Consider the following 25,910-nt stretch of genomic DNA (forward strand, 5'->3'; position numbering starts at 1 on the left):
CGCTGCCCAGGTCCCCGCGCCTGCGACCTAGGCTTGCGGGGAGACGTGCGGAGGCCCTCACGGGGGTGAAAGTCCCTCCCTGAGTGAGCAGGAACCAGGCGCCCAGGCACGGGAGCGGGGTGCAAAAGGCGCCATTCCCGCGCCACTGAACTGGGCTACAGCCCGCGTCCTGAACCTGAGGGCTTTGAACTGAGACCCGGGGCACGAAAACTCGGGGCATGGGTTCTCCATGACGGTGGGGCACAAGGCAAACACAGCACCCCAAAGCTGTTGAGGCTTACCCTACCATTCCCGCTCTATTCCCTGTCCCACGGGGTAGGGGGAGGCGAAAAACAGCCCCCCAAGGACAATAGGAGAGATCTCTGGCGCCACCTAGTGACCAGGAAAAAAAAGTCACTAACACCCCATAGAACAGGAAATTTCTTAAGACTGCTTGAGAAGGGCAGAAGGCTTCTGGAGGACCCAGTGGCCAGCCGGGAAGTTAGCCCACGCCAGGCCCCTTCCGACCAGCAGTCTGAGCCCACAGAGGGAGCAGGCACCCACGTCCGGGGCAGACCGGGCACACAGAAGAGTGTGCCTGAGACTGGAGGCGCAGGGACTGCATCCCGCTTCGCCATTATAGAGCAGGGACATTTCTAAAGTAAAAACTGCCTAAAACCATCAGAAAGCTCCCCCAGAAGACAGAGATGGCTCCTGCAGGAGCCAGAGGGGAGCGGAGAAGTTCACCCAAGATGCCAGCCAGTCCGAGCAACACAGTGTCCCAACGCATACGGCAAATTAGAAAACAGACAGTAGGGAGTAGAAGAACCACACGCAACCTAACAACGCCTCAGGAAAGAAGCACACCACAAAAAGAAAACCACTCCCCAGATTGCAACGACAGCAACTTGGAAGAACTTCTGAGCCTTTCAGAAAGAGAATTTAAAATTGCCATGATTAAAAAAGTGATAGATCAGAAGAAGGAAATTGAGTCCCTAAAGAGGGAAAACAATGGTCAGAAGAATGAAATTGAGTCCCTAAAGAGGGAAGTAAAAGAAATGCAGGAGATCAAAGAATTAATGGAGGAACTAAAGAACTCTGGGAAAAGCAATGAAAGCAGAATAGATGAAATGGAAGAACGAATAAGTACTCTTGAAGACACAGAAATAAAAAGAACCAAAACAGAAAAGGAAAGAGAAGTACGAAGGAAAAAGAATGAAGAAAGACTCCGGGAACTATCTGACTCCATGAGGAAAGGAAATATAAGAGTTATAGGAATTCCAGAAGGAGAGGAGAGAGATGTAGGAACAGAGAAAATATTCCAGGAGATAATTGAAGAGAACTTCCCAAATGCGAAGAAGGAGCTGAAAATTGATATACAAGAAGCAAGAAGAACACCAAACTTCCACGACGAAAGGAAAAACACAGCAAGACACATAATAGTAAAGCTCCCAAGAATCCAGGACAAGGAAAAAATAATGAAGCTGACAAGAGGGAAGAAACAGATAACATTCAAAGGAAAACCAATCAGGCTGACATCAGACTTCTCTGAAGAAACACTACGGGCAAGGAGAGAGTGGAGGGACATAGTCAACAGACTCCAAGAAAACAGATACCAACCAAGAATACTCTATCCTGCAAAGCTCTCTTTCCTCCATGAAGAAAGAATATGGACCTTCCCAGACAAAGAGAAACTCCGGAATTTCATTGCGACTAAACCCCCACTCCAAAAAATACTACAAGGAATCCTAAAGCCAGAACCTCAGAGGGACGAATAACAACGAAAAAAGACCAAAAAAAAAAAAAAGTTATTAAAAGAATAAATAAATAAAATCAAAGGAAAGACAAACACAATGGCAAATACAGATGCTAACATATCAATATTAACTCTAAATGTGAATGGACTAAACTCTTCAATAAAAAGACACAGAGTTGCAGCCTGGATTAAGAAACAAAACCCAACCTTTTGCTGTCTCCAGGAAACACATTTAGCTACAAAAGATAAAAATAGGCTCAAAGTCAAAGGATGGAAAACAATCCTACAAGCAAATGGGCCAAAAAAGAAAGCAGGAACAGCTATACTTATATCAGATAAAACAGACTTCAAACTCAAAAAAATAAAAAGAGACCCCAATGGTCACTACATTATGATCAAGGGGACAATACTTCAAGAAGAAATAACACTCATTAACATATACTCACCAAACGAAAGAGCACCAAAATATATCAGACAACTGTTGTCCTCTCTGAAAACAGACATCAGAGAAAACACATACGTAGTGGGAGACTTCAACACACCACTATCAACAATGGATAGATCAACAAGACAAAAAATAAGTAAAGAAACTAAAGCTCTAAATAAGGACCTAGAGCATTTGGGCTTAACAGACATCTATAGAACACTAAACCCAAAAAAACGGAGTACACATTTTTCTCAAGCGCACACGGATCATTCTCCAGGATCGATCACATACTGGGGCACAAGACAAACATCAACAGATACACCAAGATTGAAATCATACCAACCATCTTTTCTGACCACGAAGGCATCAAACTAGAAATAAACCATAAAAAGAAGGCAAGGAACTATCCTACCTCATGGAGATTAAAAACCACACTAATGGAAGACCACTGGACTAACGAGGAGATCAAAGAAGAAATTAAAAAATTCTTTGAATTGAATGACAAGGAGGACACCAATATCCTAAATGTATGGGATGCAGCAAAAGCAGTAATAAGAGGAAAATATATAGCAATAGAAGCTCACATCAAAAAACAAGAAAGAACTCAAAGAAACAACCTAATCTCGAAGCTCAAAGATCTAGAAAAAGAACAACAAAAAAACCCCAAAACCAGTAGAAGAAAAGAAATAATATAAACCAAAGCAGAAATAAATGAAATTGAGACTAAAAAAACAATCCAAAAGATCAATGAAACCAAGAGCTGGTTCTTTGAAAAAATAAATAAAATAGACAAACCCCTAGCCAGGCTCACAAAGGAAAAAAGGGAGAAAGCACAAATACACAGGATCATCAATGAAAGAGGAGAAATCACAACGGAAACAGCAGAAATAAAAAGAATAATCAGTAACTACTATGAACAGTTATATGGAAACAAGTTCAACAATCTAGAGGAGATGGACAAATTCCTACAACTCTACAATCACCCAAAGCTAGATAAAGAAGAAATAGAACACCTAAACAGACCAATTACAATTAGCGAAATTGAAATGGTAATCAAAAACCTCCCCAAAAACAAAAGCCCAGGACCTGATGGATTTACAAATGAATTCTACCAAACATTCAGAGACGAATTAGTGCCTATCCTTCACAAACTCTTCCAAAAAGTTGAGAAGGAAGGGACAATACCAAACACGTTCTATGAAGCCAATATTACACTAATACCAAAACCGAACAAGGACAACACAAAAAAGGAAAACTACAGGCCAATCTCCCTAATGAACACTGATGCAAAAATCCTCAATAAAATTTTAGCTATCAGAATCCAACAATGTATCCATAAGATAATTCACCACGACCAAGTTGGATTCATTCCAGGGACACAAGGATGGTTTAACATCTGAAAATCAATCAACGTTACCCAACACATCAACAAAAAGAAATATAAAAACCATATGATAATATCAATAGATGCTGAGAAAGCTTTCGACAAAGTGCAACACCCATTCATGATAAAAGCCCTTGAAATTCTTGGGATACAAGGAACATACATCAACATCATGAAGGCCATCTATGACAAGCCAACAGCCAGTATCATTCTCAATGGTGAAAAGCTGAAAGCAATTCCATTGAGATCTGGAACAAGACAAGGATGTCCACTCTCACCACTGCTTTTCAATATAATACTGGAAGTCCTAGCCAGAGCAATAAGACAAGAGAAAGACATCCAAGGAATCCAAATAGGAAAAGAAGAAGTCAAACTATCATTATTTGCAGATGATATGATAATATACATAGAGAACCCCAAAATCTCCACAGAAAAACTAATTCAACTCATCAATCAATTCAGTAAAGTGGCAGGATACAAAATCAACACGCAAAAGTCAGTAGCCTTCCTATACACAAACAACAAATCTGAAGAAGAAGAAATCAAAAAAACCATCCCTTTTATTATCGAAACAAAAAAATCAAATATTTGGGAATAAATCTAACAAAAGAGGTAAAGGACCTATACAAAGAAAACTATAAAACACTGTTAAAAGAAATAGAAGAAGACACAAAGAAATGGAAAGACATCCCCTGCTCATGGATTGGAAGAATAAACATTATTAAAATGGCCATCCTACCAAAAGCAATATACAGATTCAATGCTATTTCAATCAAAATTTCAATGTCATTCTTCAAAGAAATAGAACAATTATTGATGAAATTCATATGGAATCACAAAAAACCCCGAATAGCCAAAGCTCTACTGAAAAAAAAAGAAGGGAATGGAGGCATCACACTCCCAGACTTCAAACTGTACTACAAAGCCATAATCATCAAAACTGCATGGTATTGGAACAAGAACAGACATACAGACCAATGGAATCGAATAGAAAATCCAGAAATAAACCCACAGATTTATGGTCAACTAATCTTTGACAAAGGAGCAAAGACTATGCATTGGAGCAAAGAAAGTTTGTTCCATAAATGGTGCTGGGAAAACTGGGTCGCTACATGCAAAAGAATGAAGCTTGACCACTACCTCACACCATACACAAAAATCAACTCAAAATGGATTAAAGAACTAGGCATAAGACCTGAAACCATAAAATACATAGAAGGAAATATAGGTGAAACACTACGGGATTTGCACATCAAAGACATCTTTACAGACACATCACCCAAAGCAGTGATAGTGAAGAGAAAGATAAACAGCTGGGACTACATCAAATTAAAGAGCTTCTGCACAGCAAAAGAGACAATAACAAAAACAAAGAGAAACCCCACCAACTGGGAGAACATTTTTGCACCCAACACTAATGATAAAGGACTGATCACAAAAATCTGCAAAGAGCTGATGAGACTCAGCAACAACAAAGAAAATAATCCAGTCAAAAAATGGGCAGAAGAGCTAAAAAGAAACTTCTCTGAAGAGGAAATGCAAATGGCCAACAGACATATGAAAAAATGTTCAACATCACTTGCAATCAGGGAAATGCAAATCAAAACTACCATGAGATACCATCTCACACCAGTGAGAATGGCACATATTAAAAAAACTAGCAACAACAAATGTTGGCGAGGGTGTGGAGAAAAAGGAACTCTTCTGCACTGTTGGTGGGAGTGCAAACTGGTCCAACCACTATGGAGAGCTGTGTGGAGATTTCTGGACCTACTAAACATAGAGCTTCCATATGATCCAGCAATTCCACTCCTAGGTATTTACCCAAAGGACACAGAAACATCAATTCCAAAGAACACCTGCACCCCTATGTTTATAGCAGCACTGTTTACAATAGCTAAGCTTTGGAAACAACCCAAATGCCCAAAAATAGATGACTGGATCAAGAAGATGTGGTACATATATACCATGGAATATTACTCAGCATTCAAAAAAGATAAACACATGCAATTTGCAGCAACATGGATGGCGCTGGAAGGGATCATGCTCAGTGAAATAAGCCAAAAAGAAAAAGAAAAATACCGATGGTCTCACTCATAGCAGGAATCTAGAAAACTTAAATAAGGGACCAGGAAAATGAATATAAGAAAGTAAAAATCAAAATCAACAAAAAACTATGAACCAGAGACACTTTTTGGGGGGTGGGGGGCGGGAAGGGAAGGATTGGGGTCAGAATGGGGCTTTTGCAATTGTATGGGGGAATATAAAAATAAAATTTATTATTTTAAAAAAATAAATAAATAAATAAACACATATCCTCCCACTTTGCTCCTTTCTTACAAACTGTCAAATATTAAACCAAATGGTTCCACAGAATTAATTGATGTGTGGGCAGCAGGCATATGTACACGGGGGATCCCCACCCTCCAGTTGCTTATTTTGGAGGGAAAGAGGTCCCATCTGTGCCTTAGGGCAATGATTCTCAGTGTCTTCCACCCCCTAAGAAGACTTGGTTCTACAGACACACAGTCAGGAGAGGGGGTTGCCTGGTCTCTTCCCCCACACCCTCAAACCAGCTTCTTTTTCTGGGGCTTAATGTTCCTAGTTTCTGTAGGCTAGCCCCATGAACCAGTTGTTCACCAATGCTCCCCGGGGCCAGTGTGGCAGCCAGCATCTCTGTCCTCATAGGAACTCCTGGAGGGACCCAACTACAGACGCCGTCATGGAGGGGGTGGCAGGTGGGACTCTGCACCCCCAGAGGAGGGAGGATGGGAGCCAAAGTCATGCACCTCATCCCCTCCATGATTCTGCTTTAACTATTGCCCTCTCCTGTTAATCACCAGGTGATGGGGACCAACCCCAATGAATGGCTCACAGCTTCCTGAAAGATAACCCTACGTGTCCCTACAGAGCAGCACTTAAGGACTTGAAATCTGGGGTCGACTTTGGGCTGTAGAGGATCCTTGGGCTAGGGTGTAGGTTTTAGGCCTGGCCTGCCTGTAATGCTCAGGTGCCAAGACAGAGTGACAAATGTGAACTGTCACTGATGTGACTGATATGGTCACTGTCATTTCCTCACACAACAAAGCACTGTTGCATGTGGGGAGGACTAGTAATATGCAGGTGGCTCTGGGGAGCTGCCTTCTCTTGCAGCATTTCCCTGCTGATGAGGTCTGCCCCCCACGCCATGACATCGTGGGAGGATGTAGGAATAGGGGTCATTCACCTCTACCCCAAATCCACATTTAAATGTTATTTTACTGGGAAGAAAAAGGCAGGACATATGCTAGGAAGTTCACTTTGTTTCCTCTCCCATGAGGTACAGTCAGGACACACGGAAGGGGTGACCAGCTCAGCATAAAGAAAATCTGCACAACTATCCCTGAATGGACTTCTCACTTCTTCGTGAATATTAGGATCCAAGTTTCTCTAGAAATTTAATAAAGAAATTAATATATTGATACATATGAAATGTGTATGCGTGTATATAATACTATACAATATACTACTGTACGTGTAGATGTGATGTGCATGTCTAGGATCCTGTACATGTATATGTATGTGTAGGAAAAGGGTGGGGTGTGGCTATGTGGAGGGGGGTATTTATTTCAGGGAGAGCCACAGAACACACCTGAGTCAGCACACGCAGGAACAGAACCCCCTCGCACACCAGGTCGGGGCTCACCCGCCCCTCCACTGGGCACCGTGTCCCTGTTCACACCACTGCCACCCCCACGGCTGCACACTGGCCCCTGCGGCTCAGAGGCTGTCCCTGCGGCCCCAGGACTCGAGGTGTTGTCACTGCTGCCCTTGCCACTTTTGCCACATCTTTCTGCTCTGCTTAGTCTCTGTGTCCCCACATCCTCTGTCAGAGTCCTGCTCGTGGTCACCTGTCTGGGGAAACTCAGGTCATGTCACCTGAAGAATGTTGGGGAAAGAAAGCAAGTTTTCCTCTGTGTGGAAGGTGGGGTCTCTGCCTCCTACAAGCATGGAATTCCCCGACTGGGGGCAGAGGTTGCTGGGGAGCATATTTTTTAAATGACAAATTTCAAGTTGGTTTTTTGACTTTGAACATTGTGATGACCAGTGACACTTTGCGCCTCCATTTCTCTTATTTAAATGTGCCTACGAGTTACCTCACGCCTGTTCCTCCACCGTATCCACACGGAGGGCGGGTGGGGCAGGAATCCGTCCCTTCACATCAAGCCCTCAGCCCACCAGGATGTATGTGCTCTCAAGGCGCCTCCTCTGCGTGGACCGAATGAGAGGAGAGGCTGCATTCACTCCGATTCTGTGTTGGAAAGAGATGTTTAGGGACCTTGAGTGGGAGACGTTTGTTTTGCAGTAATATAATGTGTAAAAGGTCCCTTCCTCTCAACATCCTGAGTATTTTCTGAAAGTTGTTTCTCTTAACATCCCCCGGTGGCGCAGCGGTTGAGTGCTGGGTTGCGAAGCTGCCCGCAGCCTCTGCAGCGCCGGTTCGATCCCCAGCTGCTCCCCGGCCACCGGAGGAGAGTCCCACATGGCACGCAGACCTCTCCTGCCACCCGCTGCTCCCCTCAGCAGTGTACTTCGGTCCTTCTGCCTGCTCTGCTCCCGCTCCCCGTCTGGCTCTGGTGAATTCTCTCACCCTCCCGTGCTTCTGACTGTACCCAGTGCTTGTAAAAATAAATAAATAAATAAATCTTAAAAAAAAAAAATCCCTTTATCCTGCAGTGGGCTATTAGTATGCTAAATGCAACAGTAACATCTTTGAAAACAGCTTTATTCCTTCTGTGGTAAATACTGGTAGCTGTAACCCACAGAAACAAAATTATGCCTTCAGCCTGCGCTAATTTATAAGGCTGCAGAGATCCTGAGATGAAAATGTTTGAGACTCCTGACCCAGCCCCTTGCCTGGACTCAGGGGGACAGTGTGACAAAGGTCTCCGTGCAGGAGAGGAGGGGGCAGGGCGAAGTCCCCTGTCTCCTGGTGGGGTTGTCAGGGTCTCAGCCCCAAGCACGGTGTGTCTGGCTTGGGCAACATTTTGTTAGGGATTCCCCACCTCCCTTAGTTTTGCTTCTTCTGACAACCTGTGCAGGGTCCTCAAGCCTGACACAGGTGAGTCATCCCCAGTCTCACTCCCCATTGCCTGGAGGGTCTAGAAAAACCAATCAGCATCACCACCTCCAGTACAAAAAACTGAGTCTTCCTGCCAGGACTCAGATTCTCTCCAGAACCCAGCATGGGAGTCCTGAAGCCCCCAACCCTCTTGATGCTGCTCTCCAGGGCCCTGGCCCTGACCAAGACATGGGCAGGTGAGTGCAGGAATCTTATCCATGGAGAAAGGAGCTAGGGGACCACTCAGCTGGGGCACAGGATGCCAGGAAAGGCTCCAGTTTCTGCCACTGCAGACCCTATGGTCCCCTCCTCTGCTCTGCTTTTTCCTGGCCCATCTTCCAGTCTCCCTAGGTCTCAGCCCTCCTTGTCCTGCTGCCCTTCTTCAATCTCAAGAGCACCCTAGTCCCTTTCTCCTTTCTTGCTCAATCTCTCTGGAACCTGGAACCTGAGTGGTGAGGAGGGTCAGCCCGGGTCTCCCCTCCCACCCCCAGGCTCCCACCCCCTGAGGTATTTCTCCACCGTGATGTCCCGGCCCGGCCCCGGGGAGCCCCGCTTCATCGCAGTGAGCTAGGTGAACGACACACAGTTTGTGCGGTTCAACAGAGACGCGGCGGGGCCAAGGATGGTGCCGGTGGTGCCGTGGGTAGAGGTGGAGGGGCCGGAGCACTGGGCGCCGGAAACCCAGATCACCAGGGACAGCGGAGCGTGGTACCGAGACAACCTGCACCCCCTGCGCGGCTACTACCCCAGCGAGGCCGGTGAGCTACTCTGGCCAGGACCAGGCCAGGAACCCCATCCTCAAAGTCCAGAGTCTCCCCCGAGTCTCCAGGTCCCTGCGTCACCCCAGACTAAGGGACCTGCTGGGTCCCTCGACCCCGAAAGAGCCCGTGGGACAGTCTCCTGCTTTCATTTTCAGTTTAGGTTTATTCCGCGGGAGGTTGGGATTCTCCGGGTGACCGCAGGGCTGACTGCTGGGGTGCGGGACAGGGTCTCACACCATCCAGCGGATGTCTGGCTGCGACTTAGGGCCCAACGGGCGCCTCCTCCGCGGGTACAGTCAGTTCGCCTACGACGGCGGCGCTGAGTACCTGGCCCTGAACAGGGACCTGCGCTCCTGGACCGCGGCGGACACGGCCGCTCAGATCTCCCGGCGCGAGTGGGAGGCCTTCTGAGAGGCTGCGCGCTTCAGGAAGTAGCTGGAGGGCACGTGCATGGAGTGGCTGCGCAGAGACCTGGGGAAAGGGAAGGAGGCACAGCTCACAGGTGAGGGGCTGCAAGGCCGCCTGACCTCCCCTCTGCTTGCTGATGATTCGAATGCAGCCAGATCCCCTCTATTTTGTGATGTGCATGTTTTAGAATAATTGGAATTGACCAATAATATTATATCAGAATCTATTAGGTTTTAAAAAGTCATATATTTCAGAAACTCCTATTAATATATATATATATATATATATATATATATATACACACATGCTGGAAAGGTATAAGCATTTGTTTCCATGAAGTTTTAAATACCCAAATGATCTGATTTGTTTTAATATTTTAGAATGCTGATTATCGGGGTAGTTTTGTTACAGGCTTAACAAATACATGCAGTTTGATAAACAATTTATTATCGAGAGTGATGAAGATTTTAAGTATAAAAAATTTCTCTGGCAAGACTCAATATTACTGACTGGGTAAGATCTCTCTCTCTCTCTCTCTCTCTCTCTCTCTCTCTCTCTCTCTCTTTCTCTCACCTTTAGATTATTAGATCTTTAGATCATTTAAATAGACACTACCAAAAAGCTCATCACAGTCACAGAATGTTTTTTTCCCTTCAGGCACATGGAAGAAATTAAAACTTAGTTTCACAGAAGTATATTACTGATATAAAAAGTTAATCTTAAAGTTCCTATAACATGTTCCTTATTTTTACTCATAACTTATTAGCTTTGAGATGGTGGGAGGGTAAGGGAGCCTAAATGACTTGGCTGGTGGAGTGGCACCTGTGTATTTACAAATGCAATGGCAGGACACAGCTCAGGCTAGGGTTCAACAACAACAGGGTTTGTTTACAAAAGGGAGAGAGAAGTTGGGAGAGAGGAAAGAGTTAGAGACAGAGACAGAGGCAGTGGCAATTGTTAAGCTTCAATTTGAAGCAGAGATCAAATGCAAAGGTGTCAAAGTCAAAGGTTATGAAATCAAAGATCTCCAAGGTCTCTCAAGAGGTGGCACCACAGCAGTCAACAAGAGCAAATCTGAAGCCTGGGCAGGGCAGCACCTCACACCCAACTGGTCAGGACCAAAGGCAACAGCACCAGAGAGTGGTGCCAGATGTGTCAGAGTCAGGGACCAGGGCAATAGCTCTTAGAGATACTAACAGCAAACAGCCACTGGTGTCATTTAGCAGGTGATGTTGGAACAGAGGCAGAGGTAAGGTCCGGGAGGAGTTGCCAGAGCACAGGCATCACGGTTCCAGCTCTGTGAAGGTCTTCCCAGGAGAGAGTCCAGACAAATCTGACCTAATGCCATGAAGCTGGCTGAAGCCTGATTTAAATACTCTTCAAGGTGCCTGCCTTTCAATCCTGACTGGTCCTTTTTTCAGTTGACTGGCACCTGTGGGAGCTCCAGGTTGGTCCTTTTGCAATCCCACCTATTCGATTTTTACCAGTTGAACTGCACCAGTGTTCAACCTGACCTATACCAGGCTTGGGCTTTGGCTTTAAAACTGAGCACCAGACCCGGGGGATGGGGTTGGGGTTGGGGGGCTGGGAATATGGTCAGGTAGGGGAACTCCAAGCCCAGCTGTTTGATTGGTGCTGGTCAAGTTCCAATCAAATTGGTCCACTTTTAAGCCCATGTTCAATCCCACAGTGGTTTCCTCTATTATTCTGTGCCCCACTGTGTTCCCCCAGGCTGGCTAACAATCAACCCAAGGATCAGAGAGATTGACATTAAATATAAAAACTTCTGAAAGCAAGTATTTTCTCTAATGTCTGTTTTCATAGATGATAATAATTGTCTGATATATTTTGGTGCTCCTTCATTTGGTGAGTTTATATTGATGAGTGTTATGTCTTCTTGATGTATTGTCCCCTTAATCATAATGTAGGGTCTGTCTATATCTCTATCTTTTTCAGTTTGAGGTCATTTTTATCTGATACAAGGATAGCTGTTCCTGCCTTCTTTTTTTTTTTGGTCCATTTGATTGTAGGATTGTTTTCCAACCTTTTATTCTCAATCTGTGATTATCTTTGAAGTTAAATATGTTTCCTACAGACAGCAAAAGTTTGGGTTCTGTTTTTTAATCCAGCCTGCTACGCTCTGAAAACAAAAGACACATTTTTAAAACAGAGACACAGAGATCTCTTAATTTTTCATTTAAAATTTTTGGTCACATGTACTCACTTCAGTAAATAATTATTAAGACTCTAAAAACTTTTATTAACTAGGTCTCCAAACAGTAACTCTTTTGGAAAAGGCTCTGTTTCTCAAACATGTATTTACTTTTAACTGATCTCCATCAACTGATCTCCATCAGCTCTTTAAATCTGAGGTTCTAGATTTAGCACACAACAAAGCCACACCTCTGTCACAGTTCTCTTTTCTCCTATCAATTTATCGTAAAACAACAAACAACATGCACAAAGCATGGCACACAAGACAGCTTGGAAAACAACATCTCAAGGGGGAATCCAAAGGAAAGAAGACCGCAAGGTTTCACTTTTTTAAAAGAGAAAGGACTCCCAGTTATATAGAATGCGTTCCAAAGGACTCTCCTCTGGTACTGAACTTCAGTTCCCCATTGCAGTCTGAGCATAGGGAGAGAAAACAGAACGGAGTGGGCTGAGGTTAAGTAGAATCAGGCAGGCAGAGGGGACTGCCTCTGAGCTTCCCCAGGCCAGAGCCCACCCCGGTAGAAACTCACCGTATTATGTTTGGCAGTCCCACTTGACTGCCCCAGAAGAGACAATTAAATTAAACCCTTTGGTATCTGTAGGGTAAAGAAAATATCAGGCTTTTCTGCCCTTCCGCCATCAGGATAGATGATGGATCCTTGTCCTGAATGCATGCCTGATGGCGGGCACCTGGAATAGGGTGTGGGCATAGGTAGATGGGATTCAGCTGAGCTAAGACTACGGGGGGACGCTAGTAGCAGCAGCAGCAGCACCAGCAGCAGCAGTAGCAGTAGCAGCACCAGCAGCAGAAGTAGAACCTGAAAGAGAAGCCGAAGCAGAAGCAGAGAACGCCAGAGAGCCCAGATAGAGTGAAGACTTGCTGGGGGCTGGGAGGCCTGCCAGCCTGCCAGCCCCCCAGCCAGCACCCCTGCCTGCCATATGCCTGGTGAACCCCAAATAAAAAATCTGCAAAACTACTGAGGACTCTGACTCCTCCTTTACCCGGTCTGCATGGGATCAGAAAACCTGCACTGTGTCCTGTCCTGCCCTTACAATTGGCGTAAGTCGGCAAGATCCATGCAGACAGGTATGGAGCCCTCCGAAGACCTGGAGGGACTAAGGAGAACAGACTGTGTGCCTGTGATGACGCTGGAGGTGCCATGGCGGCACAGAAGGTGGACAACGTCCACGAGCTACAGGATGAGACCTGGCGTGAAGGAGACGCCCAAAAGGACCAGCCACCAAAACCGGAAAGGACCAGCCACCAACACCGGATAGGACCAGCCAATGACACTGGAAGGGACCAGCCAATGACCCCTGAGGCAGCAGGCCGTTGCTGAAGCAGGGAGAGGACAATGGACTTGAACTGATGGACTGATGGACTTGGACTGATAGACTGATGAACTGATGATCTTGGACTGACAATCCCACCAAAAGGCGGAGGACCTTGGCAGGTTATGTTTTTTTTTGAGAATCTGGGGGTGGCCAGTGGGCCTAGATGGCCAAAAGCAGCCTGTGCATGCCCAGCAGCCAGTTGGAGGAGAAAAGCCAACTAAGTAGGCAAAAGCTGGTACTGATGCTAAGTTGAGAAGCCCTAAGCGGCTGTTAAGCAGCCTGGGTATGCTGAAGACCTGTGAGTCTCATAAAATCACATGTGGGTGATGCCCTGCTCATTCTTGAGTGAGGGTGAGGAGCTGAGGAACCTGTCCTTGGGGGACGGGTGGGGAACGTGGCTTGGGGTGGAGCCCAAGCCGAATGCAGAGTTTGGATCCCCGACCCATGTGATTGTGCAGTGGGTTGGCTTGAGTGCAGGGGTCTGTGAGTCGCATTGGTGGCCGTGAAGGCCGAGTGTTGGAGCGACTGCAGACAGAAACCCTGAGGGTTGGCGATTACCCCCAACAGAATAAAATTGCCAATCCCAGAGCTAGTGCATCCTGGGGGTGGATGCTGTGTGTGCCTTGTAGCCGAGACTACAGCCAGAGAAGGCCAGGAAGCCTGACGGTTCCTGGTGTGATATAGTAGATGCCGTGAGTGATTCCCCTCCCTCGTATGAGCAGTGCCTTCGGCAGCAGATTTGGTGGCTTATCTGCTGGTACCAATAATTGTCTTTTGCACTAGGTTGGTGCCCTGCCTGGACTTATTTGTGTTCTGTTGTATTTTGTTGTGATGTATTTGCTTTTGTGGGCCATGGCTGCACTGTTTATGTTTGCTTAAAAAATTGTATATACGTGGACTATATGGCAGAAAACCCTGAGGGGGTGGACTGTAGGGTAAAGAAAATATCAGGCTTTTCTGCCCTTCCGCCATCAGGATAGATGATGGATCCTTGTCCTGAATGCATGCCTGATGGCGGGCACCTGGAATAGGGTGTGGGCATAGGTAGATGGGATTCAGCTGAGCTAAGACTACGGGGGGACGCTAGTAGCAGCAGCAGCAGCACCAGCAGCAGCAGTAGCAGTAGCAGCACCAGCAGCAGAAGTAGAACCTGAAAGAGAAGCCGAAGCAGAAGCAGAGAACGCCAGAGAGCCCAGATAGAGTGAAGACTTGCTGGGGGCTGGGAGGCCTGCCAGCCTGCCAGCCCCCCAGCCAGCACCCCTGCCTGCCATATGCCTGGTGAACCCCAAATAAAAAATCTGCAAAACTACTGAGGACTCTGACTCCTCCTTTACCCGGTCTGCATGGGATCAGAAAACCTGCACTGTGTCCTGTCCTGCCCTTACAGTATCGAAGGTACTAAACTTACCTGGCCAGTCAGACAGACAGACTAGGTTCAAGCTGGTAGTCCTCCAAAACTCCCCCATGCAAAGGTGGAGGGGATGGTAGAGGGGTGGCCAGTGGAGGCACAGTCAGCCCGTCTCCCAGTCCTCCCAGACAAAGAAGCTGCAGCAGCTGCTAAAAGTGAGTGGCGGCTCTGTCACCCACCAGTCTGGCCCCTGAGCTTCAAGGGAAGGGAATCCTGAAGAGCCCCCACATCTGTAAACATTCAAGCCAGGTGTAGGGTCAGGTAAAAGTATCAGGCTTTTCTGCCCTCCCTCCATCAGGATAGATGATCGATCCCTGCTGTCTGAATGCATGCCTGATGGCGGGCACCTGGAGTAGGGTGTGGGCAGATGTAGATGGGATTCACCTGGGCTTTTTAAGGGCAGCGTCACAGGGACGCCAGCAGAAGCAGAGAAAGCAGAGAGCAGAAGCAGAACGAATGGAAGAACCACGAGAGACGCAGAGAGAACGCCAGAGAATGCCGGAGAGCCCAGAACGAGTGAAGACTTGCTGGGGCCTGGGAGGCTGGCAGGCCTGCACCCCTGGCAGCCCCCCAGCCTGCCATGTACCGGATAAATCCTGATAAAAGCCTGAAAAGCCACTGAGGGCTCCAGGACTCTCTCCTTTACCCCGGTCTGCTGGAACAGAAAACCTGCTCCATGTCCCTTCCTGCTATTACACCGGGTCTTTTGTTTGCATCCAGAAAGCCAAACTGAATCAGAATTGTCTTTGCATCAAGGAGTTTTATTCAAGATGGCCATCAAGGGAGTTGGTGTGATAGGCATCCCAAAGTAACTGACTCCCAGACTTTCATAAGGGGCAGAGAAATGTGAGGGAAGTCAGGTATAGCAGCAGGAAGGCACGGTGCAGGATCTCTATGATCTGAGCAGACGGGCAAAGGAGGAGTCCTGGAGCCCTTGGTGACTATTGCAGGCTTTCATTGGGATTTACCAGGTACATGGCAGGCAGGGGTGCATTCTTAGACATTGAGGGAACCTGTGTAGTTTGGGGATCTTCCCAGAACCTGGGAACCTCTTGTTATGACCCGGAAATTTGGCTCTATCCTGAGGCCCAGTCCATAGTCACTGGGGTGGAAATTGGAGGACCCCTAACCTGTCACTGGACCTGGGCGCCCCCTTGTGGGCAAACCCCTATCCTGCCGCTGGGGGTCCAGGGAACCCGTCCTGCCGGAGCAGGAGAAAGGGCAGCTCTGGTCTCCTGCGCTCAGCCCTGTGGCCACACGGGGGCGCTGCCGCGCTGTTCGGGATTCTGGTGGAGCCGCCAGGACGGGGCGGGGGGCTGAGGTGGGCAGAGTTGGGGGTCCTGGAGGGCGGCGTCGTGGGGTGAGATGCTCTGTGAGGAGTCAGAGCAGCAGGGCTCAGAGGAGAGGAGACTCCGGAGCCTGCCCTGGGTGTGAGGTTTCCAGCTTTTCTCCCCAGAACCCCTTTTGCTGGTCTCTTGACAACACCGAGGATAACTGGATCATTTGTACCTTCCATAACCTATTACTAAAATGAGGGTGTTCAAAAAGAAAATAACATAAAAATTCTGTTATATTTACAGAAATGTGGCAAACGTAGTGGAGTTCTTGTATACTCCCACCATTTCCATTTTGTTAACAGCTCCTATGACTAAAGTTTGTTTACAGCTAACAAAGCAAAATTGGTGTGAGGGACCAGGGAGGAGGCTCCTCTGCCTGACCAGAGCAGAAGTGGTCACCTCCACCTGGAGCGTCTCCTCTTCTGTCAGTTTGTTCCACTTCCTCACCCACTTGCAGGACAGTCATGACCTCGGGGCCATGACTGGACCCTTCTGGCAGAGGGGACCTGCAGCGTCTGCCTGGAGACAGGGGCCCTGGGACCATCTCCTGTGGCCACAGCTTCTGCCAGGCCAGTCACAGGCGAGTCACTCTCAGACCCACCGAGGGCCACCTGCTGTCCATGCTGCCAGGAGCCACTCAAGAGGGGATAGCAGGACCCTAGGTCCTCATCAGTCTGTGCTCTGGCCCCAGCGCTGGAGCTCAGGGGAGAGAACTCAGCACAGGAAAGGGTGTTTGCAAGGATCAAACACAGGAGGTGTGGTTTGCAAGGATCTCAAGCACAAATGTCACCCAGTGCTTCAGAAGCTGAAGATACTAGGTCTTATGAAGTAGGGAAACTCTTTTAGTGTCTTGTGTAAATATTGGACAAATGGTTGGTTCTTTGCTTGACTCGTGGATGCATAGCTACTTCCCTGCTAAAACTCTCAGGAGCAGAAGCATCACAATGGCTCCACCTGCAGAATAGAGGAGCTTCAGCATTGCTCTGAGATGTCACTTAGACAACAGACTCCTGGGATTTCTATGTGATGAAGACATCAATGAACAGATATTGAAAGAGGAAAAATAGCCCTCGTGAGATAGGGCATTCCATGCGTTGGGCTATGTGACAAACAAAAATACCGTGTTGCTTCCAGAAAATGTGTGAGCTTGATATGTTCATCTGGTGTTGGGGGGTGAAAATGGCAAAACCTAACTCTTGTCTTGTCAAAGTGGGGACTCACTGACTTACTGAACAAACCAAAGGCAAAGCCAGGGTGCGGGTGCCCCTGCACAGAACCCGTGCCCCGCTGCTGCTCCTGCTGGATGCAGGCACCAGCCTGTCCAGGGAGGACTGTCCCGGGCCTGAGCGGCCCTGATAGGGCCGGGTCTGGATCAGTAAAAAAAAAAAAAAAAAATGTGGCACTTGACTCCAGCTCTCAGCCCTGCCCTCAGTGTCCAGCTGTCAGTTCTAGAAATGATCCCTGGCCTCCCGTCTCCCTAGTTCTATTTTCTCAGTTTGTCAGGGAGGAGGGTCTGTTCATCAAAGGCCCCTCCCAGGTGACAGCAGGAGGGTCTCTCAGGCCTGGGGACCCTCTGACCTTAGGAGGAGGTATGTAGGGGTCACCAATTCCTGAACTTTCTTTCCCTCAGGTGAAAGAGGGTACAGTTTCCAGTCCCATAGCTGTGTCCTCAATATGCTCACATGCCTTATTACCCCTTATGGAACCTATAATAACACAGAACTTGGAGAAAGTATGTGATTTATTAAAGGTTGCACAACGAGGAGCAGAGTCAGGAATCCACCCAGTTTTCATTCATTTGCGAGATCATGATTTTTGCTATATCAAATGCTACAACTTTCCAAAGTGATCTTTAAAGGAAAAGGACAACAAAATCAGTCAACTCTATGAGCTTAGTGAGCAGTTCCCCAAAATCTAAATTTAGAAAGGTTGGCAGTCTTTTGCCTTTAAGAAATAAGAGCTGAAAACAAACAACAACTGTAATGGAAAGTGGTACACATGCTTCCAGGATGCTTAGTCTGAGATCATGGGTGGGTAATGAACACTAATTTGGATTTTAATGTTTTGTTTGAAACATGTACATCTCTAAATTTGCCTGTGGAGTGCAACTTTTTTCCTTCCAGCCTGTGTCATTGTTGCCGGCACACGCTGCACCAAAGGGCCGCCTGGGGTGCGCTGCTCACGTCATTGGGCATCGGATGGAACGGGAGCTGCGAAATGAAAGGTTTTTGAAGATTAAGAATTCCAACTGTGGGACTGAAATAATAAGTTATGGCGAGGCAGGAGAAAGAATTAGTTATTTTTGGAAAAAGGTAGAAGATGGGGAGCATCCAGTTCTGTTAGTATTGGGCTGGTGGAGTGTCCACGGAGCTTTGATATCTTAAGTTGTCACCATTGGGCAGTTAAATGTTATATTTTCTAATACTTGTGATAAAACTTCCCAGGATTCTAAAATTTTTTTAAATTTTAGTCTTTTGCTTGATTGATCAGAGGAAATTTTATGGAAACTCAGTAGCACTCCCAAGACACTCCATAGTATTTCTGCCTTTCTTCTTGGGAAAGGCACTAGACGAATTTGACCTAGTTGATAGTGGTCAGGTAAACTGGAACTTAATGGGAAGCATTGTTACTTGACAGAAATGTTTAAACTTAGCATATACATAAATATTAATATCCACCTTCTAAAATGTATTATGTGAAACTTATGTCTTATGTACTGTTGCTTATCAATTCTGTTTGTTACTTTGAAAAGTAAGTTATAATGTTGAGCAAATCTCCTTGTCAACAATATTATCGTCAGATCTTTAATTTTGATTATGCCAGGTACTTATCATTTGCATAAATAGTTTCTGGAAAAATTATATTTCAAGATCCATGCTGTCTGACAGAGCTCAAGACTGAGGTTTTCTCTATAGAATTGAATTAACTTAGTATGTTTTGTTTGAAATACTACTGGAGGTTTTTTTGTTTGTTTTTTGACTCAAGGAAGATTTTTTTCTTTTAACTGGCCGTGATCTGCTGCAACATTTAATGCATTTTGTGAGCAGAACTAAATGATGTTTGCATTTCCTGTGTTCTTTATATCATAATATGGAAAATGGTAATAAACATTGTTAACACTGGTGACAATGTTTGTGTAATTTCAAGAAGGAATTTTATTTGTTTCCCCTTAAGTAGAGAATTGGAAATGTGATTCCATTACCAGATTTTGACAAAATGTCACAAGTGAGATCTTCTGAGAGTTAAGATTGAGCAGAACCAAGAAGAAAAGTGCCTGCCACCTGGTCTTTAGCGTTCAGAGCCCCCCAGGAGAGCAGGAAACTTACTTCCATTGGCAGGTCTGGAGACCCCAGAGGAAAAAAGTCTTGGGGACCTTAAAAGGAGGAAATCTACCCAAAGGAACAAACATTGCAGGTGGAGTCAGGCAAGACTGTCCAGTGGCCTAGTTTCTGAGGCCTGGGCAGATGGAATGTTGAGAGCTCAATCTAAGATCCCCTATGAAAAGTTGAAACAAAGTCAACAGAAATTCTACTTGGTTATGCTTTCCTATGAGTTTATGAAAAAATAGGTAAAATAGATTGGAATTAGGGCCTCGCCTGGTGGTGCAGTGGTTGAGCACTGAGCTGGAAGCTGCCTGCGCCTCTGCAGCGCCGGTTCAATCCCCGGCCACCAGAAAGAGTCCCACATGTCACACGGACCTCTCCTGCCGCCCGCTGCTCCCCTCAACAGTGTATTTTGTCAGTCTGCCTGTTCTGTTCCCTGCTCTGGCTCTGGTGAATTCTCTCACCCTCCTGCACTTCTGACTGTACCGAGTGCTTATATAAATAAATAAATAAATCTTTAAAAAAAAAAAAAAAAAGGTTGGAATTGGATTTAGTTCACAAATGCACTGTGCTGTAGTATTTGATAAAACTGGGATGAAAGTGGAAAGAAAATGATTTTAATATTAATCTCTCTCCACTGGCCCTACCACCCTGAAAAGACCCATCGCCATCTCCTTTAATAGGAAACTCTGTTGAGATTTTTTTATTTTTTTGGCTCGTATCGATTGATTGTTTTCTAGAAATGTGGGCCTTTACCATGCCAGTTATGTTTAGACAATGTCTCTTGATGGATTGCTATTTTTATTGAATACACTGCTGAGAAAACTCTTCTGAGGCCACATCCCAACATTCAGACACCTGACTCTCATCATCATGGACATGGTGACAAAAATTGCAAGTGGGAAACTGTAAGAGGAACAGTGAGGAGCAGTCTTTGAGCCAGTGGGTGTCATGCACAGGCAGCTGGATGGTCGAAGGTAGAGTTTTCTAGACTCTATCCCTTCAGGTAAGTGATGGTAGAAGGTGGAACCTTCCAAACTCCAGCTCCTCAGTGGGGGTTGATGGGAAATAGGGCAGAGTTGAGGCTTTTGACCAGTTAACTGCTGGACTTTTGGCAGTCTTGCTGTAGGCACTTTGATAATTGTACAGCTGGGGCTTTGCCAGTTAAACCTCTGGTGAGAGCTATCTGTGGAGAACCCACTAGTTTGCCACAATCAGCTTTGGCTTAGAACTCAGTGTCTGCTCAATGGACTCTAGCTGGGGTAGGACAGATAGCATCTGGCCATGTGCCAGTTTTTTTTTCTCTCTCACGCGCGCTCTCTCTTGCTTTCTGTCTCTCTCCTCTTTCTCTCCCTCCCTTCCTCCATCCCTTCAGAGTAGTCTGTTATTGTTTCACACTGTGTCTGCTTTGGGGTCCTGTCACTGACCCAGTCCCTGGGCCTGGCCTCAGGAAGACGGTGTGACAAAGGACTTGGTGCAGGAGAGGAGGGGGCAGGGAATAGTCCCAGGTCCCTGGTGTAGTACTCAGAGTTTCAACACTTGGGGTGTGTCTCTCTGTGGTGGGGAAGGTTCTGGTGGGGATTCCCTAGGTCCTCTCTCACCTAGTGGTCCTCCTGCTGCATACTCTTCACTCAAGCAGGTCTCACTTCCCATTGTGTATAGAGTTTCCATAGAAGCCAGTCAGCATCACCGCCTTCCGGGTAAAAAAGTCTCCATGAAATGCCACCACACACAAACTGGAAGGAAGCAGGTCATGATGCCACAAATGCTATTCCTGCTGGTCTTGGGGGCCCTGGCCCTGTCAGAAACCTGAGCAGGTGAGTGTGGGGTTGGGAGGGAAAAGGCCCCTGCCTGAAGGAGTGTGAAGGAGCGTGAAGAAGGAGCGTGAGCCACTGCCTCAAGCAGGAGAGGGAGGCACAGGACCCAGGAAAAGGCTTCTCCCCAGGTTCTCTTTGTGGCCTCTCAGCCCCACCCTGTCCTGGTCCATTTCTGTCCCTTCCAGCCTCCCACTGTCCTCTTGGCCCCTAAGTCTCAGGCCTTCTCATCCTGCCACTCCTTATCAATCTCACAAACTCCTCCTTGTCCCCTTTCCCCCTCCTGAACCCATCACTCCAGTTTTCTCTCCTAGAGGAGGGTCAGCCAGAGTCTTCCCCCCCCCCACCCCCAGATTCCCAGTTGTCCTGGCCCTGGTATAGGGGAGCCCAAGTACATAGCCATAGGCTCCGTGGAGACACCAATTGAGCGGTTTCACAGGGGTGCAGCGAGTCTGAGGACTGAGCTGCTGCACCCTGGGTGGAGCAGGCAGGACAGGAGTATTGGGAGAAGGAGACAGGAATGAGAAGGCCAGAGCACAGACATGCCCAACGTGCCCCATGTGGGGCATCTACAACCAGAGTGAGCAATGCGCCCTGGGCCAGGTCACCACCCCCATCCTCACAGAGGTCAGGATTGCGCCCAGGCTCCGGATCGGAGGGGCCACCCTGAGACTATAGATCCTGCCTGGAACAGCCCACGGGGCTTTCATGAACTATTTCATTCTCAGTTTCGGTTTATTCCTGGAGGGAGGGCAGTGCGGGCGGGGTGACAGCGGGGTGACAGCGGGGCTGACACAGGGCGGGGACAGGGTCTCTGCGAAGTGGGGCCCGACGGGCACTTCCTCCGCGGGTTCAGTCAGTGGGCCTACCTGGCCCTGAGTGAGGACCTGCGCTCCTGGACTTCAGGGCACACCTGGTTGGAGAGGGAGGCGAACCCAGAGATTTTCATATTCTGTGCTAGAGAGAGGCTGACCCTCTGGGTGAGAGAACTTCCCAGAGGGTCGGGGTTTTGTTTGTTTGTTTGTTTGTTTGTTTGTTTGTTTGTTTGTTTCTTATTTTGTTTGAAAACCAGTTAAGAAATCCATTTTCTCCAGAGATGAAAGGTGAGGGGGGGAAGGGGGCATCCCTGAAATCATCCTTCACCCAGTTTGCCCCGCAACCATCTTGGGAACCATGCCTTTCTCTCAAGGTCTTGTTTCAGGGTCTTCATTTCAGTGGGAAATGAGAACATTTTTAGAAATGTGGACTCCTCATTTAAGCACAACCCTGTTCAGGAGCAAAAGTCTGTTTTCCTCCTTAGAGATATGCATCTTCCTACTTAGGTCTTTCACTCTGACTCGAGAGAATAGGAGATAATCTCAGATTCCCCAGGTCAGGCTGGTATCAGGTTTTGTGCTTCCTTTTTCCCAAACCCATTGTTGTCTGTGCATTCTGAGGATGGTACTCTAGTGCTGCTTCAGTGTGCATGGAGAAAACACAAAGCGTGAATGATCTCACCCTTCTCCACAGATCCCCCAAAGACACACATCACCCACCACCCCATTTCTAACCATGAGGTCACCCTGAGGTGCTGGTCCCTGGGCTTCTACCCTGCGGACATCACCCTGACCTGGCAGTGAGATGGGGAGAACCTGACCCAGGACATGGAGCTGGTGGAGACCAGGCCTGGAGGGGATGGAACCTTCCAGAAGTGGGCAGCTGTGGAGGTGCCTTCTGGAGAGGAGCAGAGATACACGTGCTGTGTGCAGCATGAGGGGCTGCTGGAGCCCCGAGTCCTGAAATGGGGTAAGGAGGGGGACATGGGTACAGAGCTTCTCAGGGGAATTAGGAGCCTTTCTGGAAATTTCCCTTCTCTTCCAGTGCCCCCTCCTCGGTCCTCCATCCCCACCGTGGGCATCATTGCTGCCCTGGTTCTCCTTGGAGCTGTGCTCCCTGGACCTGCGGTGGCTACAGCTGTGATGTGGAGGAAGAAGGAGGGGGATGTGGGTACAGAGGCTCTGCTCAGGGGACCTTTAGATGGAGGCCTGGGGCTCAGGGTCTCACCTTCCCTTCCCTTCCAGTGCCCACTCCTCAGTCCTCCATCCCTACTGCGGGCGTCATTGCTGGCCTGGTTCTCCTTGGAGCTGTGCTCACTGGAGCTGTGGTGGCTGCAGCTGTGATCTAGTAGAAGACGCGCTCCGGTAAGGAAGGGAGTTGGGGATCTTGTCCACTGGGGGCTTTCAAATGTCAAGTAGAACTTGCCCTACCTGGTTAATGGTAAGTACCATCCACACACAGTCTGGGGCTGATTTTTAACACTCATTCTTTTGTAAAGAATTATGAAAATGAATCACAAAGTGAAATGTTCACCCTGATATTTCTGCTGATGTGGGAACCCAAGTCCCAGCAAATGGCAGAAGGAAAGGTCCCTGCTAAAGACAGATTCCAAGAGGCAGTTGGTCCAGTCCCCCCTCATGTCCTTCTCTTCATATTTCCTGGTTCTGCCCTGGGTCTTCAGTCATAGTCTGGAAACTTCCCTGTGGTCCAGGACTTGGGCATTCCTTTAGAACCTCTGATCTGACGTTTCCCTGGTCTCACATGATGTTTCTTCCCACAGGTGGACAAGGAGGAAGCTATACTCAGGCTGCAGGTAAGTGTGGATCAGGGGTTTATCCCTGAGCCCCTGGGGACAGTGTAGATGGAGCCCGTGGGGGAGTCACCCTCATCAGTCCCTCCTGTGGTCTCATCTCTCTGTGGCTCTGACCAGGTTCTGTTTTGTTCTCCCCCAGGCAGCGACAGTGCCCAGGGCCCTGATGTGTCTCTCAGCTGCTAAAGGTGAGGCCCCAGAGGCCTGCGGTGGGAGGGGCTGGGGCAGAGAGGATGGGACCAGGTTATGGGGAAGCTGTGAGGGGGACAGTCTGAGGATGCAGTGGACTATAGAGAATGTTGACACTTAGACTTTGTTACTGATTATTTTCCTTCACAGTGGTTACTGATTATTTTCCTTACCTTGTGGGGACTGAGTGCTGCAGGATTTCTTCTCATCCCCACTTTGTGCCTTCAAGATCCTCTGGTCTCTCTTGCTGGAAAGGGCATCTGCATGTGTCTGTGTTCCTATTAGCATAATGTGAGGAGGTGAGGAGACTGGCCCAGCTCTGCCTACCTGGCCCCTCCCCACACTGACCTGTGTCTCTCCCTGATGACTTTCCTGCTCCAGCAGAGGCGAGGCTGGCTCCACCCCTGCCTGTACTTTGTGTTTTCCTGAGGAATAATGTCTACTTCCCTATCGAAAATAACCATCCTGACATGAAATTATTTTTTTCTAATCTAGTTGTGTTGAGTTGTTGGGTTAAAAAAAAAAAAGTTTCCTAAAATTTTACAAGAAATAAATGAAATTTCCGAGGACCTTCTAGAATAACATTTTTGCTGTGCTGTGTTTATTCTGGGGACAGAAAAATATTGAGACGAGACCGTCCTTAGACCACTGTTTCTACCAGGTTGTGTGACCACAAGGACTCAGACATCACCTGAGCTTGTCCTGTCTTCAGGAATATATGTGGAGGCTATGTGTGTGTGGCTGGGTCAGCCTATACTCACTCAGATATTGGGCCCTCAGGCCTCCTACTCTGCATTTTACTTCCTTGGTTTTCATTGGCTTATTCTTGCTCTTTTTCATGTTTAGAGATCAGACCTTATTCTCCTCCGGATGTCCCTGTTTCTGACAGCAGCAGGAGACATTTGTCACATTCACAAAAAGCCCAGGACAGCCCCTGCACACAGGAGTTAGAGATGAATTTTCAGGCTCATCCAGTTTTTGGCTTCCTTTTAGGCCTTTTTTTCTGAATTATTAATTCCATCTTCTCTTCAACTATTTTTTTTAATAAATTCTTTTTTTAAAAGATTTATTTATTTTTATACAAGAGCTGGGGTACAGGCCAGAGGAACAGGAGAGTGAGGATTCACCAGAGACAGAGTGGGGAACAGAACAGGCAGACTAACTGAAATACACTGCTGAGGGGAGCAGTGGGCGCGACAGGAGAGGTCTGCTGTGCCATGTGGGTATCCTCCCTGCCCGGCTGGGAATCGAACCCATGCTGCCGAGACTGCGGACAGTTTTATAGCACTGTGCTCAACCCACTGCACCACCAGGGAGGCCCTCTTCAACTTTTTTAAAGAAACAAATTTAGGTATTAGTGGAGAGGAAGATCAGATAATTCCTCCTCTTGGATCAGTTCCTGTTGGGTTTCTGTCTTCTCTGTGGCTGCCCCCTTTCTGTCATCAGGTCTGGTTATTCCAGTGCTGCTCTGGTCCCAACTCATGGGATGATAAAGTAAAATCTAAGTTACATTCACTGTTGGTGAAGAATAGGACCCATAAGCCTAGGATCCTCTTTTCTGAAGTGATAAATGTGCTCATGTGCTGTGGTGTGCAGGAGGGTTGGGGGAGGGGAGAACAGCACTTGGGAGAGCAGAGGGGCCACTGATGTCACATGAGTGGAGGTATGTGTACATGTAGCCTGAGGCCACACTTGTAAAGACACTGTCTCTAGAACAGGGGGGAACTCGACACTGATCATTCATAATCTGATAATTGTGGCAGATGTGTGACAGGCTGTTTTTATCTAGGAAACCTCAGTGAACTAAGAACTGGCAAAACTTGCTGGCCTATGGAACATGTGTCTTAG

At 47.3% G+C, this 25,910-nt stretch overlaps 1 protein-coding gene and 1 pseudogene across 2 annotated transcripts in view; both read left to right on the plus strand.

Annotated features, from left to right (window-relative positions):
* LOC311188227 (patr class I histocompatibility antigen, A-2 alpha chain-like) overlaps window positions 1-25,910 on the plus strand; it is a gene marked incomplete at both ends in the record, with an annotated part of 424,961 nt that overhangs the window by 318,082 nt on the left and 80,969 nt on the right. The gene's annotated exons all lie outside the window — the stretch shown is intronic.
* LOC311167633 (HLA class I histocompatibility antigen, alpha chain G-like) overlaps window positions 1-25,910 on the plus strand; it is a 59,115-nt pseudogene that overhangs the window by 11,897 nt on the left and 21,308 nt on the right. Inside the window, exons 4-5 of the transcript in view lie at window positions 22,757-23,032; window positions 23,108-23,233. The product of the transcript in view is annotated as an HLA class I histocompatibility antigen, alpha chain G-like (transcript). The remainder of the gene's footprint in view (window positions 1-22,756; window positions 23,033-23,107; window positions 23,234-25,910) is intronic.

This window comes from Talpa europaea (genome assembly GCF_964194135.1).
Source record: "Talpa europaea genome assembly, chromosome: 2".
In the NCBI taxonomy this organism is placed as follows: Eukaryota; Metazoa; Chordata; class Mammalia; order Eulipotyphla; family Talpidae; genus Talpa; species Talpa europaea.